The sequence below is a fragment of the Balaenoptera musculus genome, chromosome 19, assembly GCF_009873245.2.
Source record: "Balaenoptera musculus isolate JJ_BM4_2016_0621 chromosome 19, mBalMus1.pri.v3, whole genome shotgun sequence".
NCBI lineage: Eukaryota > Metazoa > Chordata > Mammalia > Artiodactyla > Balaenopteridae > Balaenoptera > Balaenoptera musculus.
In genome coordinates, this window is record NC_045803.1 from 39,941,986 (window position 1) to 39,964,216 (window position 22,231).

A 22,231-nucleotide genomic window follows, 5' to 3' on the forward strand; every position below is an offset into this window, starting at 1 on the left:
TTGAAGCTCCTCCTCTGTCCTGGCTGATCTCCCCGCCAGTGAGGGGACTTCCCAGGGTGCGGAAGCCTTTCCTCTTTCACAGCTCCCTCCCAGGGGCGCAGGGCCTGTCCTGATTCCTTTTTTTTTTTTTTTTTTTGCCTTTTTTCTTTTGTCCTATCCAGCTATGTGGAGATTTTCTTGCCCTTTTGGAAGTCTGAGGTCTTCCGCCAGCGTTCAGTAGATGTTCTGTGAGAATCTCATTTCACATGTATATGTATTTTTGATGTATTTGTGGGAGAAGGTAAGCTCCAAGTCCTGCTCTTCTGCCATCTTGATCCGATCCCTCCTTGCTGCTCACCATCAGTTGAATTCTTATCAATAAAAACCTAGCTCTCTATCCAGCTTTTCCAGGAATTCCTCCCTGGGATTTCTCCCTCTCCTAACCCTTAGCAGAACTTACCGCTCCCTCTTTTCTTTCAACACAACCATATTCTGCCCAGTCATGTGGCTTTGGTTGTTGCCTTGTGTTATCACTTGTGTGACTCTCCAAATCGAGATCCAAAGTTCCCTTAGATTAGGAAACAGGTGTTATATCTTTAGCCTGCACTGTGCCTGTACTGCACATTGTGTAATGATACATTAGAAAAGGGAAAGACTCTAGGAGGAAACTCAGCAGATGCCTCCTTTTACAGAGATTAAGTGACTTGGCCCTGGTCACATGGAAGTTTATAGCAGATCACTGGAAGCCCACTACAGTGTACTTTCCAGGAATGGGGAAGAGAGGGATGTACAGATGGATAGATGCACGTATGCATTGTAAGTAGGTATCTGTCAAACTCTTGATTCAAGGGTGTGGGGAAAACCTGATAATAGAGAAATGACAACTAATGTGTCCAGTTGGTAGAGATGGAAGTTCCTCTCTAGTTCCACCAGACTCACAAAAGGTAACCCCCCAAGACCTTGGCAGAGCAGCCAACAGGTCCTGGGGGGAAAGACATTAGGTTTCTGGGCAACATTATAACTGGTTGTTCTAACGGTACATTTTTAATTGAAGACCTGGCCTCCCCTACTATGTCCTCCTCCCCAGTCAGAGCTCTCCCTCGCACTTCAGGGTCTTTGCCATTCAAATCCCAAACCTACTTCACTAACGCAACTGACTCCAAGGACTGATATATGATTAGTGATTTATATTATAATGTGCCCACCATAGTGGACTACGTTTGTATCACTGTGGCATCTTAGAAACTTGCCTATCAAGGCATCTCTCACATGGACAGATCACCTGACAGGTGACTATCCAGACTCTGATAATAAGCATCTAGTGATAGAATTGATAACCAGCCCAGGAAGTCCTTATACTTTTCAGACAATTCTGACTCCTATGAAGTCCCTTGTTGAATAAGTTTAATCATTTTGTTCAGCTTGTCAACAAACAGTTGTTAATGTTGGATGGCGTGGTTGACACAATGTGTGACACATGGAGATTATGGCATAGACATGGCCCCTTGTCTTAAGGCACGTTCGGTCTAGGTAAAATCTCTTTCTCCGTAATCCCCCATCCCATTGGTTCTTGGATCAAACAGAACATTTTGATTATCATTGGATAACCAGCCCTAGAGGAATGTGAAAAACAAATCTTTCCTTCCTTACGAGCATCTCTCCCTCCTAACTAACCATCTCAGTGCCCTCCGGTTCTTGATGATATGCCATTACCTGAGTTTCTCTACATTCCTGGTCACACCGTCTTTGACTGCCTCTCACTCTTGGGAGCATGAGAGTTACAAACAGAAGAGCCATGTATGTGATTTCAGCCCTTGATACTGATAGAAACTCTCTAGTCCAACAGTCGCTTATTATAGACCATAAAGTAGGTTAGGTGAATTCAGACCAAAGACAGATCAGTAGTCCCTAGCACTGGAACATCAAAGTCATCACTAACCTAGAAACCATGAAATCTCACTTTCATAGTAGGTGGCTATCCATCTCCAAGATAGCCTGTTGTGAGAGGAATAACTTCAGGTGTTAATGACCTAAACATCTAAGGTCCCCCAAACGCATCCTCAGCATGGGCTTCACGGATGCTCACCTGGCCTGGCCTGTTCAAAAAATTCCCACCATGCCCCATGATGTCCCTGATATAGTAGAACCTTCTGGAGGGGATCTCATTTTGGTCCAAATACAGGTTCTTCCTTAACCACATGCCTCAAGTGATGGTGTTCCTGTAATAGGTGACTATAACTTTTAATGAGAAAATATAATACGTGTTAACCTCACATTCATCTTCTTGCCTTCTGCACATGTAATACATAAATGGTGCTTTACAGGAGATTAAAATAAGACAAAGGCTGGAGCACAGTGTGTGTGAGCTTACCTATTATCAGTATTAGGAGTCAGAATGATTCATATATCCAACAGATTCTACTGTATCTGGCTCTGAGCTTGGTTATGTAGTACCAAGATGAATAAGGTGCATTCTGTCAGATATGATCTAGTAAGAGTGTTAAGGTAGTTTTCTGCCTCATCCCCCACCCCCATGTTTAAGAAAATCCATGGTATTTTATTTCGATGTTGGCACCAGTGAGGAAATATCTAGGAAAGTCTGACCTCACCTTGGGGTTTCTCATGTCGATGGTTTTGTCACCATCATATTGACCCCTAGAAGTCCTATGATATCACCATTGTGGATACTGGCTTCTTTTCATGTGGTACCAACAAAACACAGAAGAATCGTTAAGGTGAAAGTTTATTAAAGGTTCATGATTAACAAGAAGGAAATCGTTGCATTAGAACTTGAGCTCTGCAGTCAGATCTGAGATGTGAATTTTGGCTTGGTCAGCTTTTATTTCTGTGATCTTAGACACCTCATTTAGCTTTTCTGTATCAAACCATCTTCATATTAAAATTAAGGATTGTAGTATTCACCACATTGGGCTGTTGTAAGGGTTTACTGAGAACAATAGAAGATGCCAGGTACCAAAAGAGTTGGCTACAATTAAACATAGGACAACAGTAATCTGGCTTACATGGAAGGTCTGCTCTCCAGATTTCCCCATAATTGTTAGTCTAGTTTTATACTGTAGGTAACAACCAAGCACCAAACTTTCAAGAACATACCTCAAAATCCAGACCCAAAAAAGAATGACACCCTTGCCCTTCTCATCTCTTAAAATGCAAACTTTATTTGCTTCACATTTTCTCTCCAAAGTATTAAACGTACGGTATTTCATCAGTCTCCATAAAATTTTAAAGCAGATACAGATGTTCTTCTCTACTAAGTGTTGAATTTAGAGTCAGAAGACCCGGTTGTGAATTCTGCCTCATCCACTTATTAACAGTGGCTTCCTCGCTCTGAGCCTTGGTGTCCCCATCTGCAAAGGAGTAACAATGATGTGATGATGGTGGCAGTGATGGTAAGACAAGGATGCCTCACAAACTTGTTAGAGTTAGATAAACTATTGTGTGATAATGGTTGCAATGTTTAAATGGTAAAGTCCCCATTTGTCTTATTATTTATGATCAGGGGAACCAAAGCTCATGGCATAGAGGAGAGGCTCAAGGTCACCCGTAGTCAGACTGTGCCCATGAATGTCAAATTGGGACACTCCCAATGGAATGACTGCCTGTACAACCTCAGGAGTTTGTTAACCTTTGGCCCAAATCTGGTTCACCTTCAAGATGAAGTTTCCATTTGCCCCCTGGACCCAATCCGAGATGCCATCAACTACAGTGTTATTCAACACTGGCTCTGTGAGGATACAGCAGTGAGTAAGATGGTGGCAGGGCCCTCACGGCTTATAGCTTATTACAGTCTAATAGAAGTAGAATGACCTTAATGATAGTCTAGTTTTAAGGCTTCCTTAAAATCATGAGGCTGCTGAGACTTATAGTGACTACATAGCTTGTCACATCTCATCCAGGGAAAGAGGAAAGGTAGAATGTGAGCTCAGGTTTTCCAGATCCCCAGGCTAATGCTGAGTCTCATGTAACTCTGACATAAATAAGTCACGCCACTAATTCTTTTCTATTTCAAATAGGATTGCCCTGTGACTTCATAAGAGAGTTTGCTTAGGGTATTAGGCATTAAAGAATCCACCTTCTTCATTCCTACTTTGGTAGAATACCCATGGGCAAGAGGAGGTCCAGCATCTTCACATCTGGATGGTTTTAATGTGATGGACAGACATCCCTCTGCAAAAGGACGGTAGTTAAGTTTTTAACCTAATTAACACCCTATCTTAATTAAGGCACCTTTGGCTAGCTGAAGTAAATTGGGGGACTTATTGAAAAGCTCCTAGGGTGTCTTGTGAAACTGGTGCAACAGCTGAACTTGGCAAAGGAGATAACCAAAGAGGCTCTGGGGATTCCTTAGTAGAAGCTGAAGGCCATAAAAGTGGCCTCTAGAGGTGTGCTGTCCAATACAATAGACACTAGCTATTAAATTTAAATGTAAATTTAAGTAAAATTAAAAAGTCAGTTCCTCAGTCACAGTAGCCACATTTCAGTTGCTTGATATCCACATGTGGCTACTGTATTGGACAGTGCAAACTATACAACATTTCCATCACTGAGAAAGTTCTACACCAGAGCACTGCTCTACACTGATGCATTCAAGTGGCTCATTCCTAAGACTCCCAGACTCGGTATCACCTTATTCCAATTTTCTGATTTTCTGGAGAGAGAACTTAGCCAGGTTTACACTGTGTCTACCAATCAACTATGACCAGGGAGGACAGGCTCATTTAATACAGACCTTGCCTGGCTCTGGCTGGCTACCTCCACTGGGGTGGGGCCTGTAAGAGGTCCTTCCCAAAAAGGGTATGGTCATGTCACCTCCTAGACTCTCCAAACCTGGTCTTTTTTTTTTTTTTTTTAAAGGAAGTATAGTTGATTTACAATGTTGTGTTACTTACTGCTGTACAGCAAAGTGATTCAGTTATACATATATATGTTCTTTTTTTATATTCTTTTCCATTATGGCTTATCATAAGATATTGAATATAGTTCCCTGTGCTATATACAGTAGGACCTTGTTGTTTATCCATCCTATATATAATAGCTTACATCTGCTAACCCCGGCATCCCACTCCATCCCTCCCCCAACCCCCTTCCCCTTGGCAACCACCAGTCTGTTTTCTCTGTCTGTGATTCTGTTTCATAGATAGGTTCATTTCTGTCATATTTTAGATTCCACATGTAAGTGATATCATATGGTATTTGTCTTTTTCTGACTTAGTTCACTTAGTATGATAATCTCTAGGTCCATCCATGTTGTTGCAAATGGCATTATTTCATTCTGTTTTATGGCTGAGAAGTATTTCATTGTATATATATATACCATATCATTTTTCTTTATGACTTTTCATCATTTAAAAAAATTGGAGTATAGTTGATTTACAATGTTGTGTTAGTTTCAGGTGTTCAACAAAGTGATTCAGTTTATACACACACACACACACACACACACATATATTTCAGATTCTTTTCCCTTACAGATTATTACAAAATACTGAGCATAGTTCCCTGTGCTATACAGTAGGTCCCTGTTGGTTATCTATTTTATATATAGTAGTGAGGGTTTTTCATAGATCTTTATTGGAGTATAACTGCTTCACAATACTATGTTAGTTTCTGTTGTACAGCAAAGTGAATCAGCCATATGCATACATAAATCCCCACATCCCTTCCCTCTTGAGCCTCCCTCCCACCCTCCCTATCCCACCCCTCTAGGTCGTCGCAAAACACTGAGCTGATCTCCCTGTGCTATGTGGCTGCTTCCCACTAGCTATCTATTTTACATTTGGTAGTGTATATATGTCGATGCTAGTCTCACTTCGCCCCAGCTTCCTCCTCCCTGCCACTGTGTCCTCAAGTCCATTCTCTATGTCTACGTCTTTATTCCTGCCCTGCCACTAGGTTAATCAGTACCATTTTTTTAAAATTCCATATATATGCGTTAGCATACGGTATTTGTTTTTCTCTTTCTGACTTACTTCACTCTGTCTGACAGACTCTAGGTCCATCCTCCTCACTACAAATAATTTCGTTTCTTTTTATGGCTGAGTAATATTCCATTGTATATATGTGCCATATCTTCTTTATCCATTCATCTGTCAATGGACATTTAGGTTGCTCCCATGTCCTGGCTATTGTAAATAGAGCTGCAGTGAACATTTTGGTACATGTCTCTTTTTGAATTATGGTTTTCTCAGGGTATATGCCCAGTAGTGGGATTGCTGGGTCATACGGTAGTTCTAGTTTTAGTTTTTTGAGGAACCTCCATACTATTTTCCATAGTGGTTGTATCAATTTACATTACCACCAACAGTGCAGGAGGGTTCCCTTTTCGCCACACCCTTTCCAGCATTTATTGTTTGTAGATTTTTTGATGATGGCCATTCTGACCAGTGTGAGGTGATACAGCATTGTAGTTTTTTTTTTTTTTTTTAATAGGGAGCATTTTCTTTTTTCAAATTTTATTTATTTATTTTATTTATGGCTGTGTTGGGTCTTCGTTTCTGTGCGAGGGCTTTCTCCAGTTGTGGCAAGTGGGGGCCACTCTTCATCGCGGTGCGCAGGCCTCTCACTATCGCGGCCTCTCTTGTTGCGGAGCACAGGCTCCAGACGTGCAGGCTTAGCAACTGTGGCTCACGGGCCCAGTTGCTCCGTGGCATGTGGGATCTTCCCAGACCAGGACTCGAACCCGTGTGCCCTGCATTGGCAGGCAGATTCTCAACCACTGCGCCAACAGGGAAGCCCAGCATTGTAGTTTTGATTTGTATTTCTCTAATAATTAGTGATGCTGAGCATCTTTTCATGTGCCTCTTGGCCATCTGTATGTCTTCACTGGTGAAATGTTTATTTAGGTCTTCTGCCCATTTTTTAATTGGATTTGATTTTTTGATATTGAGCTTCATGAGCTGTCTGTATATTTTGGAGATTAATCCTTTTGTCCATTGTTTCATTTGCAAATATTTTCTCCCATTCTGAGGGTTGTCTTGTTTATGGTTTCCTTTGCTGTGCAAAAGCTTTTAAGTTTAACTAGGTCCCATTTGATTATTTTTGTTTTTATTTTCATTACTTTAGGAGGTGGGTCAAAAAAGATCTTGCTGTGGTTTATGTCAAAGAGTGCTTTTCCTATGGTTTCCTCTAAGAGTTTTATAGTGTTTGGCCTTAGATTTAGGTCTTTAATCCATTTGGAGTTTATTTTTGTGTATGGTGTTAGGAAGTGTTCTAATTTCATTCTTTTACATGTAGCTGTCCAGTTTTCCCAGCACCACTTATTGAAGAGGCTGTCTTTTCCCCATTGTATGTTCTTGCCTCCTTTGTCATAAATTAGGTGACCATATGTGCGTGGGTTTATCTCTGGGCATTCTGTCCTGTTCCATTGATCTATATTTCTGGTTTTGTACCAGTACCATACTGTCTTGATTACTGTAGCTTTGTAGTGTAGTCTGAAGTCCAGGAGCCTGATTCCTCCAGCTCCGTTTTTCTTTCTCAAGATTGCTTTGGCTATTTGGGGTCTTTTGTGTTTCCATACAAATTGTAAAATTTTTTGTTCTAATTCTGTGAAGAATGCCATTGGTAGTTTGATAGGGATTGCACTGAATCTGTAGACTGCTTTGGGTAGTATAGTCATTTTCACAATATTGATTCTTCCAAGAACATGGTATTTTTCTCCGTCTGTTTATGTCATCTTTGATTTCTTTCATCAGTGTTTTATAGTTTTCTGAGTACAAGTCTTTTGCCTTCTTAGGGAGGTTTATTCCTAGGTATTTTATTCTTTTTGTTGCAATGGTAAATGGGACTGTTTCTTTAATTTCTCTTTCTGATTTTTCGTTGTTAGTGTATAGGAATGCCAGAGATTTCTGTGCATTAATTTTGTATCCTGCAGCCTTACCAAATTCATTGATTAGTTCTAGTAGTTTTCTGGTGGCATCTTTAGGATTTTCTATGTATAGTATCATGTCATCTGCAAACAGTGACAGTTTTACTTCTTCTTTTCCAATTTGTATTCCTTTTATTTCTTCTCTGATTGTCATGGCTAGGACTTCCAAAACTATGTTGAATAAGGGTGGCGAGAGTGGACATCCTTGTCTTTTTCCTGATCTTACTGGAAATGCTATCAGTTTTTCACCATTGAGTATGATGTTTGCTGTGGGTTTGTTATATATGGCCTTTATTATGTTGAGGTAGGTTCCCGCTATGCTCATTTTCTGGACAGTTTTTATCATAAATGGGTGATGAATTTTGTCAAAAGCTTCTTCTGCATCTATTGAGATGATCATATGGTTTTTATTCCTTACTTTGTTAATATGGTGTATCACATTGATTGATTTGTGTATATTGAAGAATCCTTGCATCCCTGAGATAAATCCCACTTGATCATGGTGTATGATCCTTTCAATATGTTATTGGATTCTGTTTGCTAGTATTTTGTTCAGGATTTTTGTATCTATATTCATTAGTGATATTGGCCTATAATTTTCTTTTTTGTGATATCTATCTTTTTCTGGTTTGGGTATTAGGTTGATGGTGGCTTCATAGAATGGATTTGGGAGTGTTCCTCCCTCTGCAATATTTTGCAAGAGTTTGAGATTGGTGTTAGCTCTTCTCAAAATGTTTGATAGAATTTGCCTGTGAAGCCTTCTGGTCCTGGACTTTTGTTGGAAGATTTTTAATTACAGTTTCAATTTCATTACTTGTGATAGGTCTGTTTATATTTTCTAAATCTTCCTGGTTCAGTCTTGGAAAATTGTACCTTTCCAAGAATTTGTCCATTTCTTTGTGGTTGTCCATTTTATTGGCATAGAGTTGTTTGTAGTAGTCTCTTATAACTTTGTATTTCTGCAGTGTCAGTTGTGATTTCTCCTTTTTCATTTCTAATTCTATTGATTTGAGTCTTCTCTGTTTTTTTCTTGATGAGTCGGGCTAATGGTTTATCAATTTTATCTTCTCAAAGAACCAGCTTTTAGTTTTATTAATCTTCTATTGTTTTCTTTGTTTCTATTTCATTTATTTCTGCTCTGATCTTTATGATTTCTTTCCTTCTACTGACTTTGGGTTTTCTTTGTTCTTCTTTCTCTAGTTGCTTTAGGTGTACGGATAGATTGTTTATTTGAGATTTTTCTTGTTTCTTGAGGTGAGATTGTATTGTTATGAACTTCCCTCTTAGAACTGCTTTTGCTGCGTCCCATAGGTTTTGGGCCGTCGTGTTTTCATTGTCATTTGTTTTTATGTACTTTTTATTTCTTCTTTGATTTCTTCAGTGATATCTTGGTTATTTAGTAGTGCACTGTTTAGCCTCCATGTATTTGTGCTTTTTACAGTTTTTTTTTCCTGTAATTGATTTCCAGTGTCATAGTGTTGTGGTCAGAAAGGATGCTTGATACAATTTCAATTTTCTTAAATTTTCCGAGGCTTGATTTGTGACCCAAGATGTGATCTATCCTGGAGAATGTTCCATGTGCACTTGGGAAGAAAGTGTATTCTGCCACTTTTAGGTGGAATGTTCAATAAATATCAGTGAACTCTATCTGTTCTATTGTGTCATTTAAAGCTTGTGTTTCCTTATTTATTTTCTCTTTGGATGATCTGTTCATTGCTGTGAGTGGGGTGTTAAAGTCCCCTACTATTATTGTGTTACTGTTGATTTCTCCTTTCATGGTTGTTAGTATTTGCCTCATGTATTGAGGTGGTCCTATGTTGGGTGCATAAACATTTACAATTGTTATATCTTCTTCTTGGATGATCCCTTGATCATCATGTAGTGTCCTTCTTTGTCTCTTGTAATAGTCTTTATTTTAAAGTCTATTTTATCTCATATGAGTATTGCTACTCCAGCTTTCTTTTGATTTCCCTTTGCATGTAATATCTTTTTCCATTCCTTCACCTTCACTCTGTATGTGTCCCTAGGTCTGAAGTGGGTCTCTTGTAGACAGCATATATATGGGTCTTGTTTTTGTATCCATTCAGCCCGTCTGTGTCTTTTGGTTGGGGCATTTAATCCATTTACATTCAAGGTTATTATTAATATGTATGTTCCTGTTACCACTTTCTTAATTGTTTGTTTTGGGTTTGTTTTTGTGGGTCTTTTCCTTCTCTTGTGTTTCCCGCCTAGAGAAGTTTCCTTAGCATTTATTGTAAAGCTGGTTTGGTGGTGCTGAATTCTCTTAGCTTTTGCTTGTTTGAAAAGCTTTTGATTTCTCCATCGAATCTGAATGAGATCCTTGCTGGGTAGAGTAATCTTGGCTGTAGGTTTTTCTCTTTTATCATTTTAAGTATATCCTGCCACTCCCTTCTGGCCTGCAGAGTTTCTGCTGAAAAATCAGCTGATAACCTTATGGGGATTCCTTTGTATGTTATTTTTTGTTTTTCCCTTGCTGCTTTTAATATTTTTGCTTTAAATTTAATTTTTGTTAGTTTGATTAATATGTGTCTTGGTGTGTTTATCCTGTATGAGACTCTCTGTGCTTCCTGGACTTGAGTGACTATTTCCTTTCCCATGTCAGGGAAGTTTTCCACTATAATCTCTTCAAATATTTTCTCAGGTCCTTTTCTCTCTCTCTTCTCCTTCTGGGACCCCTGTAATTCAAATGTTGGTGCATTTAGTGTTGTCCCAGAGGTGTCTGAGATTGTCTTCAATTCTCTTCATTCTTTTTTCTGTTTCTCAGCAGTTATTTCCCCCATTTTGTCTTCCAGCTCACTTATTCATTCTTCTGCCTCAGTTATTGATTCCTTCTGGTGTATTTTTCATTTCAGTTATTGCGTTGTTCATCTTTGTTTGTTTGTTCTTTTGTTCGTCTAGATCTCTGTTAAACATTTCTTGTATTTCCTCAATCCATGCCTCCATTCTATTTCTGAGATTCTGGATCATCTTTACTGTCATTACTCTGAATTCTTTTTCAGGTAGATTGCCTATTATTTCCTCTTCATTTATTTGGTCTTGTAGGATTTTATCTTGTTCCTTCATCTGTGACATATTTTTTTGCCATCTCATTTTTTTTTTTGGATGAGTGGGATTGTGTTCCTGTCTTACTGGTTGTTTGGCCTGAGGCTTCCAACAGTGGAGTTTGTAGGCTGTTGGGTAGAGCTGGGTCTTGGTGCTGAGATGAGGACCTCTAGGAGACCTCACTCAGATGGATATTCCCTGGGGTCTCTGTTAGTCCAGTGGTTTGGACTCAGAGCTCCCACTGCAGGAGCTTCTGCCCAACCCCCAGCTTGTGAACCAAGCTCCTGCAAGCTGTGCAGGGGGGTGTGGGGCTTACAGAACAGAAGGGGCCCAGGCATGCCTCCTGCCTCTGGTCTCAGAGGGCAGGGGTCCCCACCTGGGAGCCCAGAAGGCTTCCCGGGCCTGAGTGGGCGGGGCCAATGCCCTTGCTCCTCAGGTCCTGGAGCACCCCTCCTGTTCTCCCCCAGCCTCCCTCCTATGCCCCCAGGACCCATGTGGCCTGGAGAGGGCTTTGTAGGGCAGGGGACTGGCCTGAGAGCTCAGTAGGTTTCCCAGGCTCGAGTGGGCAGGGCCAACACCCTCACCACATCTTCTTTATCCATTCATCTGTTGATGGACATTTAGGTTGTTTCCATGTCTTGGCTATTGTCAATAGTGCTGCTGTGAACATAGAGGAACGTGTATCTTTTTGAATTAGCATTTTGTCTGGATATATGCCCAGGAGTGGAATTGCTGGATCATATGGTAATTCTGTTTTTAGTCAAACGTGGTATCGTAACACTATTCTGCATAATGCCTCCCAGAACTTCCTGTTCATCCCTATAGCATCCTGAGATGATGAAATGGAGAATCTGGGAGGTAGATTCAGGGTAACAACCCACTTCCTGCATCTTGTTTGTTACATTCATAATGCCTTCTTTCACATTCCTCTTTTAAAAATCTATCTAATTTATTATGAACAGTGTTTATATTCATGTTCTTGTTCATTTTAGAGAGCATTCTTGAAAACATCCTAATAAACATCAAACCTCTTTTAAGAAGTCTCACTGGGCATGTTAATAGGAACAAAAGACAAAACAAGACACCACCTGTTTATGTCTCTTCATCTCAAGGTATATAACCCAATGTATATGGGGCTGTGTACACCAAAGGGATGATTTATTTTAAATCTAGTGAACCCTCTGAATGCATGATGCGTTTTTTAGAACACAAGTTCAGAGGAATGACAGAAAAGCCAGAGAGGTTTCATTTAGGAGCTTTTGTCCCTTCTATGAAAAGCATCTGCACTAATAACAAACTGAATGCACAAAACTAATTATTGGAGTCATTTTAAATTAACCTGGCCAGCTAATGTAATCCCTGGAACATTTGTTTATCCATAGGAGTTTTATCTTCAGGACGAAATCATCATTGGATCTGTATGGATTGAGCATCATCAAATCCTTGTATTGAGCGGATGTGTTTGCAGATCTAGGTCGGTAAGTGGGCTGAGGGATTTAGTTTCCCCCACTGCTTACAGTTTCTCCTTGAGTGAGTTTGTCTCCCCATAGATTTCCTTTTTTAGGTCTCCCACAGAACTCTCAGGTCTTGTGTCTTATGGTGTCTGAACTCTATGCATACCCTGGCTCAGAGCTGCCCTGAGCTGCAGTGCGTCACCTGTCCGCACACCCAGTGGTGTTCTGAGGATGCACACACCTGAAAACCTTCCAGGGTGGTAGTTCTCAGCCTTGACTGCACGTTAGAATTGCCTGAGGAGCTTTTAAAAAGACCCAGTATAGCTGTACTCCAGACCAATTAAATCAGAACATCTAAGGGAGGGATCAGCATCAGTGATTTTTACAGCTTCCCAGGTTACTGCCAAGATGCTGCTGACCACTTACTTGAGTGGCAAGTAAGTGGTCAGCAGCATGAGTGCCACCTGGGTTTGTTAGAAATGCAGGTTCTCTGACACTGTCCCCCCAGACCTACTGAACAAGAATCTGCATTCTACTAAGGTATCCTAGGTCTGTTCAGATGCATAGTCAAGATCAGTAAAGAAGCACTGCCCCACTAGTAGCTCTCGAGCTGGAGCATGCATCAGAAGCACCTGGAGGGCCTGTTACAATGTAGAGTGCTGGGCCCCCACTCTGATTCTAGGTCTAGGGTGAGGCTCTGCATTTCTGACAATGGTGTAATACAGGTGATCCCAGGTGGTGCTCCTACCATGCGGGAACCATCTAAGGCATACTTTACCCCCAGTTCATTTATTCTCCCAGTATTTATTTGGGAGGAGCACAATAAGATTCTGAGGCACAGGGGCTACTGTAGTGAAGAAGGAGTTAAATGCTAGAGGAAGTCCAGACAATAAATAAGCAGACAAACAACTAAATTACTGAAAAACTGCAGATCATGTTAAGTCTTTACGAAAAAAATAAAGTGGTCAGGTAAGGCCTCTCTGAAGGACTGCCGTTTGAGCAAAGACCTGATGGATGAAGGTCTGAAAAGCACAACCAAGAAAAGAACAGGAGAAACTGGGTTCTAGGCAGAAGGAAATATAAATGCCCTGACTGAAGGTAGGCTTCGTAAACTCCAAGTAGGATGGGAGGGCCCAGGGAAAGAGGTTCCTCCTCCATCTCCAGAGCCACAACCTACTGGCTGAATGATTTGGGGAATCCTACCTTTCCTTTTGTGGCCTGTTTACTCATCAAGCTTCCCTCGTAGCATTCTTTGGAAGATTAAAATTTTATCAAGAATTTAATTCACACTCTATTCACACAGAAGTAACACTTGACTGCTGGCATCAGGTCTCCAAGGGGGAAAGAAAACAGAACTTTCCAACAGCAGTGGGTGAGCCATCCATCTCTACTGTACCTTGTAATAGAGACATATGAAGGATGCAGTGATTTCACTGCCATCAGGAAACCCTGAGACGCAGGAGGAAATGGAGAAGGCTGCACAGGTATGAATTATGGGGTGGGAGTGATGCCATCAAGATGGCACCATGGGGAGTTACTGATTTCATTCTCCCTCACAGAGAACAACAACTATTCGTGGACAAGACACCACTGAGAAAATCCTAGAACACAGGGCTGAGACAGACCACACAAGAAGGGTAAGACGAGCAGCTACACACTGACCACATTGCCCCTCCCCAGGCTGGTGCACCACCACCCCAGGAGGGCTCCTCCAGTGAGAAAAGAAGGCCCAGGATGGACATCCAGCTGCCCCAGCAATGTGGGTAACTTATTGGGAGTCCCTATTCAGAATCAGATTGTGATGGAGAAGAGGGGAGGGGTTTGAACAACCAACAAACACTTGGATCTTGGCCAACTGAGTTCCTGCCTGCAGTGCCCAAGTAGAAGTCTTAACCACTAGCTTCACTCATCTGCTGAGCTGAGGTGGTGGGAACTCAGTGGGGTACAGGTCTGCCTGATTTGGGGCCTCAGATGAAAAGCTCAAGCTGAGCCTGGCCCCTATACCCCTCAGCAGGGGAGCTAACTCATGGCCCTGCTCAACCAGGAAGCCTCAGCACCTGGAAAATGACTTAGCATAGCAGCACGTGAGCAGGGAGCCTGGCCAGTGGTTCTGCCTATCAGGGGTCACTGGCTGGTCTCTGCAAAGAGTTTGATAGACAGGACTGCCTCCTATCAATCAGCCTTGGGGCCTTTTCTGTGGCTCCCCTGCCCCCCTGTGCAGAGAAACTAAGCTGTAGCCCTGCCCACTGCTGCATACAGCCTCTAACCAAAACCCTAACCAGCGTTCCTGGGAATCTTGGTAGCATACCCTGCAGCCCTGATTACAGTGGCATTTGAACAGAGAACATGGCCAGCAGCTTTGTGTCTGCAGAGTCAAGATGGTGACCCATCTTCTCCAGGGAGCTTAGCATATAGGTCTGTCTTATTTGATTCCCAAACAAAGCCCTTGCTGGGCCTGGGGCCTATCCTGCAGCTTGACTGGGCAGGGAAGCTAACGTACAGCCCCACCCAACAAGGAACGCTAACCAGAGTTCCCAGGAATCTGTGTAGCCCATCTTGCACTTCCAGTTACACTGCCACCAAGAACCTGGTCGGTGGTCCTACCCATCTGCAGAACTGGGACAGTGGCTACTGAGACCAGGGAACTTGGTACCAAGTTCTGCCTAATTTGACCTCCAAATAAGAGCCTTGCCAGCCTTAGAGCCTACAAAGGGCCCTGTCTGTCTGGGCAGAAAAACTAATTTGCAGGAACTCACTTCTGACTACAGCCTGCCAACCAGAGGACCTAAACAGAGCACATAGGAAGCAGTGGAGCCCATTTTACAGCCTTGCTTACAGTGACTGACAGTGAACAGAAAGCAAATCCCAGGGTTATCCCCATCTGCAGCACAAAATGGTGGCCCTGTCGGGCAAGGAAATTCAGTACATAGTGTTGCCTAGTTCAATTCCCCAAACAATGAGTCATCCAGACCTTGATGCCTTTTTCTGCTGCCCCATCAGGACAGGGACGCTAATTCATAGCCCTCTCTACTGCTGAGTATAATATATACCCAGTCCCAGTTAGAAAGCCTGACCAGAGAACCCAGGAAATAATAGCTGAGCCCATCGTACAGTCTCATTTGGGCAGGGAGCAAAATCAAGAGTGGCAACACCTCAGAGCTCGGGCAAAAGCCTTGCCTAAATAGACCCTGACGACAGCAAGCCCCACCTGCCAAGGATGTTACAGACTGACACATGCAGAAAACCAATTAACTGGTCTGGTAAAGTCTGGAAGAGGAGACTACTTACTCAAGCATGCAGATACCAACATAAGAAATCAAGGATCACAAAAAATGGTAAATATGACACCACCAATGGAAACTAATAAAGCTCTTATAACTGACTGTAAGAAATGGAGACCTATGAACTGTCAAAGAATTTGGAATAACCCTCTTTAAAAAAGTTTAGTGAACTACAAGCACACAGAGACAACTAAATGAAATTAGGAAAACAATTCATGAACAAAAGTTCGACCAACAAATCCCAAAGGAAAAATACATTGAGTAAACTGCAGTAGAATTCAATAGAGAGCTTGAACAGTAGATTCATCCATGCAGAAGAATCAGTGATCTAGAAGACGGGACATTTGGAATTACCCAGTCAGAGGAGCAAGAAAAAAGAATGAAAAAGAGTGAAGAAAGCCTACAGGATAAATGGGACAAAATTAAAGGAGAAAACATCCATGTTATGGGACTCCCAGAAGGAGAAGAAAAAAGGAAAGTATATTTAAAGCAATAATGGTTGGAAACTTCCCAAACCTGGAGAGAGAAATGGACATCCAGATCCATGAGGCCTAAAGGATCCAAAATAGGTTGAACCCCAATAGGACTACACTGGGACACATAATTAAATTGTCAAATACATAGAATTTTGAAAGCAGCAAGGGAAGAGAGGGAAGTTACATAAACGGGAACCTCCATAAGACTATAGGTGCATTTTTCAATAGCAACGTTCAGGCCAGGAGAGGGTGGGATGATACATTAAAAACACTGTTAACCAAGGGTTATTCAAAAATGAAAGATAATAACTTTCCTGAACAAACAAAAGGTGAGCAAGTTCATCACCTCTAGACCTGCCTTACAAGAAATGCTAAAGGGAGTTCTAGTGGAAGTAAAAGAACACTAATTAACATCATATAAACATAAGGTATGTCATAAAACTTACTGGTAATGATAAATTTATAATCACAGATTTTTCAATATGGTAATGGGGGGATGTTTCATTTACAACTCTAGTTTAAAAACTAAAAACAAATGTAAAAATAACCATACCTATAATAACCTGTTATGGATGTGAAATATTAAAAATGTGTAAATTGTAACATCAAAATAGGATGTTCTAATTTTAAGATACTTTATGTAAGCCTCATGGTAACCACAAGGATAAAAACTGTAGTAATTACCCAAAAGAACATAATAATCAGGTTAAAGCATACTAATACCAAAAGGCTTCAAAACACACAGGCAAAAGAACAGGATACGCAACAAGGAACAGTGTATCTACAAGCCAGTCAGAAAACAGTTATGGCAACAGTAAGTCCTTACCTATCAATAATTACTTTAAAAGTAAATGAATTAAATTGTCTAATCAAAAGATAGATACAGCATGGCTGAATGCATTTAAAAAATCAAGATCCAACAATATGCTGCCTACAAGACTCACTTTAGCTCTAAAGATATGCATAGAGAGTAAAGGAATGAAAAAAAAAGATATTTCAAGCAAATGGTAATAAAAAGCAAGGATTAGCTATACTTATAATAGGTAAAATAAACTTTAAAAATATTAAAAGAGACAAAGACATTATATAATGATAGAGGCATCAATCCTTCAAGAAGATCTAACAATTATGATATTTACGATTACCGTATATCAGAGCACCTCAATATATAAACCAAAAACAGAACTAAAAGGAGAAATAAACAGCAATACAATAATAGTTGGGGACTTTAATATCCCACTCTCAGTAATGGATAGATTATCCAGAGAATCAATAAGGAAACAGTGGATTTGAACAACATTATAGACTAGATGGACTTAAACAAAACATTTTATTCAACAGCAGAATACACATTCAAGTGCACATGGAGTGTTTTCTAGGATAGATGGTATATTAGGCAACAAAAGTCTTAGAAACTTTAAGAAGATAGATAGAAATCATGCTGAGTATCTCTGACCAAAATGGCATGAACCTAAAAATCAATAACAGTAGAGAACTGGATAACTCTTGAACACAGAAATCAAACAACTCTCTCCTGAACCACCAATGGATCAAAGAAAAAATTAAATAGAAAAGTACCTTGAGACAAATGAAACTGGAAACACAACATACCAAAACTTATGGGATACAGCAAATCCAGTTCTAAGAGGGAAGTTCATAATAATAAAGGCCTACATTAAGAAACAAAGATATCAAATAAGCAAGCTAACTATGCTTCAAGGAACTAGAAAAAGTAAAATAAACCCAAAGTTAGCAGAAAGAAGGAAATAATATTAGAGCAGAAACAGGGGACAGGAAAACAATACAAAAGATTTAAAAAACTAAGAGGTAGTTCTTTGAAAAGATAAATAGACAAGCCTTTAACTAGACTAATAAAGGAAAAAAGGAGACATTACATCTGGTACTACAGAAATACAAAGCATCCTAAGAGGCTACTATGAACAACTATATACCAACAAACTGGACATCCTAGACGAAATGGAAAAATTCTTAGAAATATATTACCTACCAACACCAAATTAGAAGGAAACAGAATATCTGAACAGATCAATTACTAGTAAGGATATTGAATCCCATGCTCTTAGATTGGAAGAATTAATGTTATTAAAATGGCCATACTACCCAAAGCAATCTACAGATTCAATGCAATCCCCATCAAATTACCCATGACATTTTTCACAGAACTAGAACAAATAATCCTAAAATTTATATGGAACCATAAAAGACCCAGAATTGCCAAAGCTATCCTGAGGAAAAAGAATAAAGCAGGACGCATAACCTCCCAGACTTCAGACAATACTACAAAGCTACAGTAATCAAAACAGCGTGGTATTGGCACAAAAACAGACATATGGATCAATGGAATAGAAGAGAGAGCCCAGAAATAAATCCACACACCTATGGACAACTAATCTTGGACAAAGGAGGCAAGAATATAAAATGGGAAAAAGACAGTCTCTTCAGCAAGTGGTGCTGGGAAAGTTGGACAGTTGCATGTAAATCAGGGACGTTAGAACACACCCTCCCACCATACACAAAAACAAACTAAAAAATGACTTAAAAACTTAAATATAAGACACAATACCATAAAACTCCTAGAAGAGAATACAGGCAAAACATTCTTTGACACAAATCGTACTGACGTTTTCTTAGGTCAATCTACCAAGGAAATAGAAATAAACACAATAATAAACAAATGGGACCTAATCAAACTTATAAGCTTGTGCACAGAAAACACAACCATAAACAAAATGAAAAGACAACCTATGGACTGGGAGAAATTATTTGCAAATGATGTGACCAACAAGAGTTTAATTTCCAAAATATACAAACAGCTCATACAATAACAAAAAAACCAAAACAACCCAATCAAAAAATGGGCACAAGACCTGAATAGACATTTCTCCAAAGAAGACATACAGTTGGCCAAAAGGCACATGAAAAGATGCTCAACATTGTTAATTATTAGAGAAATTCAAATCAAAACTACAATGAGGTACCACCTCACACCAGTCAGAATGGCCTTCATTAAAAAGTCTACAAATAAGAAATGCTGGAGAGGGTGTGGAGAAAAGGGTGTCACACACATGACCAGGAGGAAGCAGTTTGAGCAGTGTGAGTTGGGATGGTGGCAGGGATGTATACCCTCAAACTGAACTAACCTGTGGCCAAATACATGGATCTGACTGCTTAGTACAGACTTTGATCTGCTGAGATGATAGTTTGGGCCTGAGACCACAGTGCTTTAATAATGCTGTTAGATTGTGTGAGATGCACAATTACAAGGTTGGGACAGTGCCCTGTGCCCTGTGAGTACTTAGTATATGAATTGATGAATTATGAAAAATATTAAAATTGCTCTATAATATTAAGAACAGTTAAACAGTGTAGGTTCCTCCTACACTGTTGGTGGAAATGTAAATTGGTGCAGCCACTATAGAGAACAGTATGGAAGTTCCTCATAAAACTAAAAAGAGTTGCCATATGATCCAGCAATCCCCCTCCTGGGACAAAACTATAATTTGAAAAGATACGTGCACCTCTGTGTTCATAGCAGCCCTATTTACAATAGCCAAGACATGGAAACAACCTAAATGTCCATCGACAGATGAATGGATAAAGAAGATGTGGTATATACATACATACAATGGAATACTACTCAGTCATAAAAAAGAATGAAATAACGCCCTTTGCAGCTACATGGATGGACCTAGAGATTATCATACTAAGTGAAGTAAGTCTGAAAGAGAGAGAAAGACAAATACTATATGATATCACTTATATGTGGAATCTAAAATATGGCACAAATGAACATATCTATGAAATAGAAACAGACTCACAGACATAGAGAACAGACTTGTGGTTCCAAGGTGGAGGGGTGGGTAGAGGAGGGCTGGATTGGGAGTTTGGGACTAGCAGCTGCAAACTATTGTATATAGAGTGGATGAACAACAAGGTCCTACTGTATAGCACTGGGAACTATATTCAATATCCTGTAATAAACCATAATGGAAAAGAATATGAAGAATATATATACACACACATACACACATTATATATATACGTACATATATATGTATGTATAACTGAAAAAAATAAACTAGTAAGGATATTGAATTAGTAATTTAAAAAAATCTTCCAACAAAGAAAAGCCCAGGACCAGATGGCTTCACTGGTGAATTTTACCAAACATTTAAAAAAGAATTAAAAAAAAAAGAATTAATGCCAAACCTTCTACTCTTCAAAAAAATCAAATAAGAGAGAATAGTCCCAAACTCATTTTACAAGGCCAACATTACCTAGATACTAAAGCCAGAAAAGATACAAGAAAACTAGGTTGATATCCTTCATGAATATAGATATAAAAATGCTCAATAAAATACTAGCAAACCAAATTCAACAGCACATTTAAAGGATCACTCACCATCATCAAGTGAGATTTACCCCTAGAATGCAAGGCTGATTCAGCATATGTAAATCAGTTACATCACACAAATAGAATGAAAGCAAAAAATTATGTGATCATCTCAATAGATATAGAAAAATTTGGATTTGACAAAAATTCAACATCCATTCATGATAAAACTCTTAATAAATTGGGCATAGAAGGAATACACCTCAACATAATAAAAGCCATATATGACAGGTCCACAGTTAACATCATACTCAATGGTGAAAGGTTGAAAAATTTTCCTCTAACATCAGGAACAAGACAAGAGTGCCCACTCTCACCACTCCTATTCACCATAGTACTGGAAGTCCTAGCCATAGCAATCAAGAAAGCAAAACAAACAAAAAGTAAAGGCATCAGAATTGGAAAGAAAGAAGTAAAATTGTCTCTGTTTGCAGATGACATGACTTTATATATAGAAAATCCTAAATATTCCACCAAAAAATTACTAGATCTAATCAACAACATCAGTAAAGTTGCAGGATACAAAATTAACATGCAAAAATTAGTACTGTTTCTATTCATTGACAACAAATTATCTGAAAAATTAATTTTTCTCATTTACAATTCCATCTAAAACAATAAAATACTTGGGAATACATTTAACCAAGGAGGTGAAAGATCTCTACACTGAAAAGTACAAAACATTGATGAAAGAAATTGAAGAAAACACAAATAAATGGAAAGGTGTCCTGTGTTCATGGATTAGAAGAATTAATATTGTTAAAATGTGCAAACTACCCACAGGCATCTGTAGAAGCAACACAATCCCTATCAAGATTCCAATGGCATTTTTTACAGAAGTAGAAAAAACAATCCTAAAATATATGGAACCACAAAAGACCCCAAATAGCCAAAGCAATTCTGAGAAAGAAGAAGAAAGTAGGAGGCATCACACTTTCTGATTTTAAACTGCATTATAAAGCTATAGTAATTGAAACAGTACAGTACAGGCATTAAAACAAACACATAGAACAATGGAACAGAATTGAGAACCCAGAAATAAACCCAAGCATATATGGTCAACTAAAATTGACCGGGGACCCAAGAACTCTCAATGGAGAAATTGAAGAATGCTTGAATAAACAGTGCTGGGAAAAAAGCACCTATAAAAAAAAATGAAGCTATACTCCTATGTTCTACCCTTCACAAAAAATCAACTCAAAATGAATTAAAGACTTAAATGAAAGACCTGAAACCATAAAACCAGAAGAAATGATAGGGAAAAAGCTCCTTGAGATGGGTCTTAGCAATGATTTTTTTTTAGATATTTAAAAATAAACAAGTGGGATTACATCAAACTACAAAGCTTCTACACAACAAAAGAATCAACAAAATGAAAAACAACTATAGAATGGGAAGAAATATTTGCAAATCATATATCTGATAAGGAGTTAATATCCAAAGTATATTTAAAAACTCATACAACTCTGTAGCAAAAAATAATTCAGTTAAAAAATGGGCAGGTAGTTCCCTGGTGGCGCAGTGGTTAAGAATCTGCCTACCAATGCAGGGGACACGGGTTCGAGCCCTGCTCCAGGAAGATCCCACATGCTGTGGATCAACTAAGCCCATGCGCCACAACTACTGAGCCTGCGCTCTACAGCCCGCAAGCCACAACCACTGAAGCCCGTGTGCCTAGA

At 39.6% G+C, this 22,231-nt stretch overlaps 1 long non-coding RNA gene across 1 annotated transcript in view; it reads right to left on the reverse strand.

Annotated features, from left to right (window-relative positions):
- Window positions 1-3,005: 3,005 nt before the first annotated feature.
- LOC118885584 overlaps window positions 3,006-22,231 on the reverse strand; it is a 162,903-nt gene continuing 143,677 nt past the window's right edge. The window contains exon 4 of the long non-coding RNA XR_005017512.1: window positions 3,006-3,347. This is a non-coding gene — a long non-coding RNA (uncharacterized LOC118885584). The remainder of the gene's footprint in view (window positions 3,348-22,231) is intronic.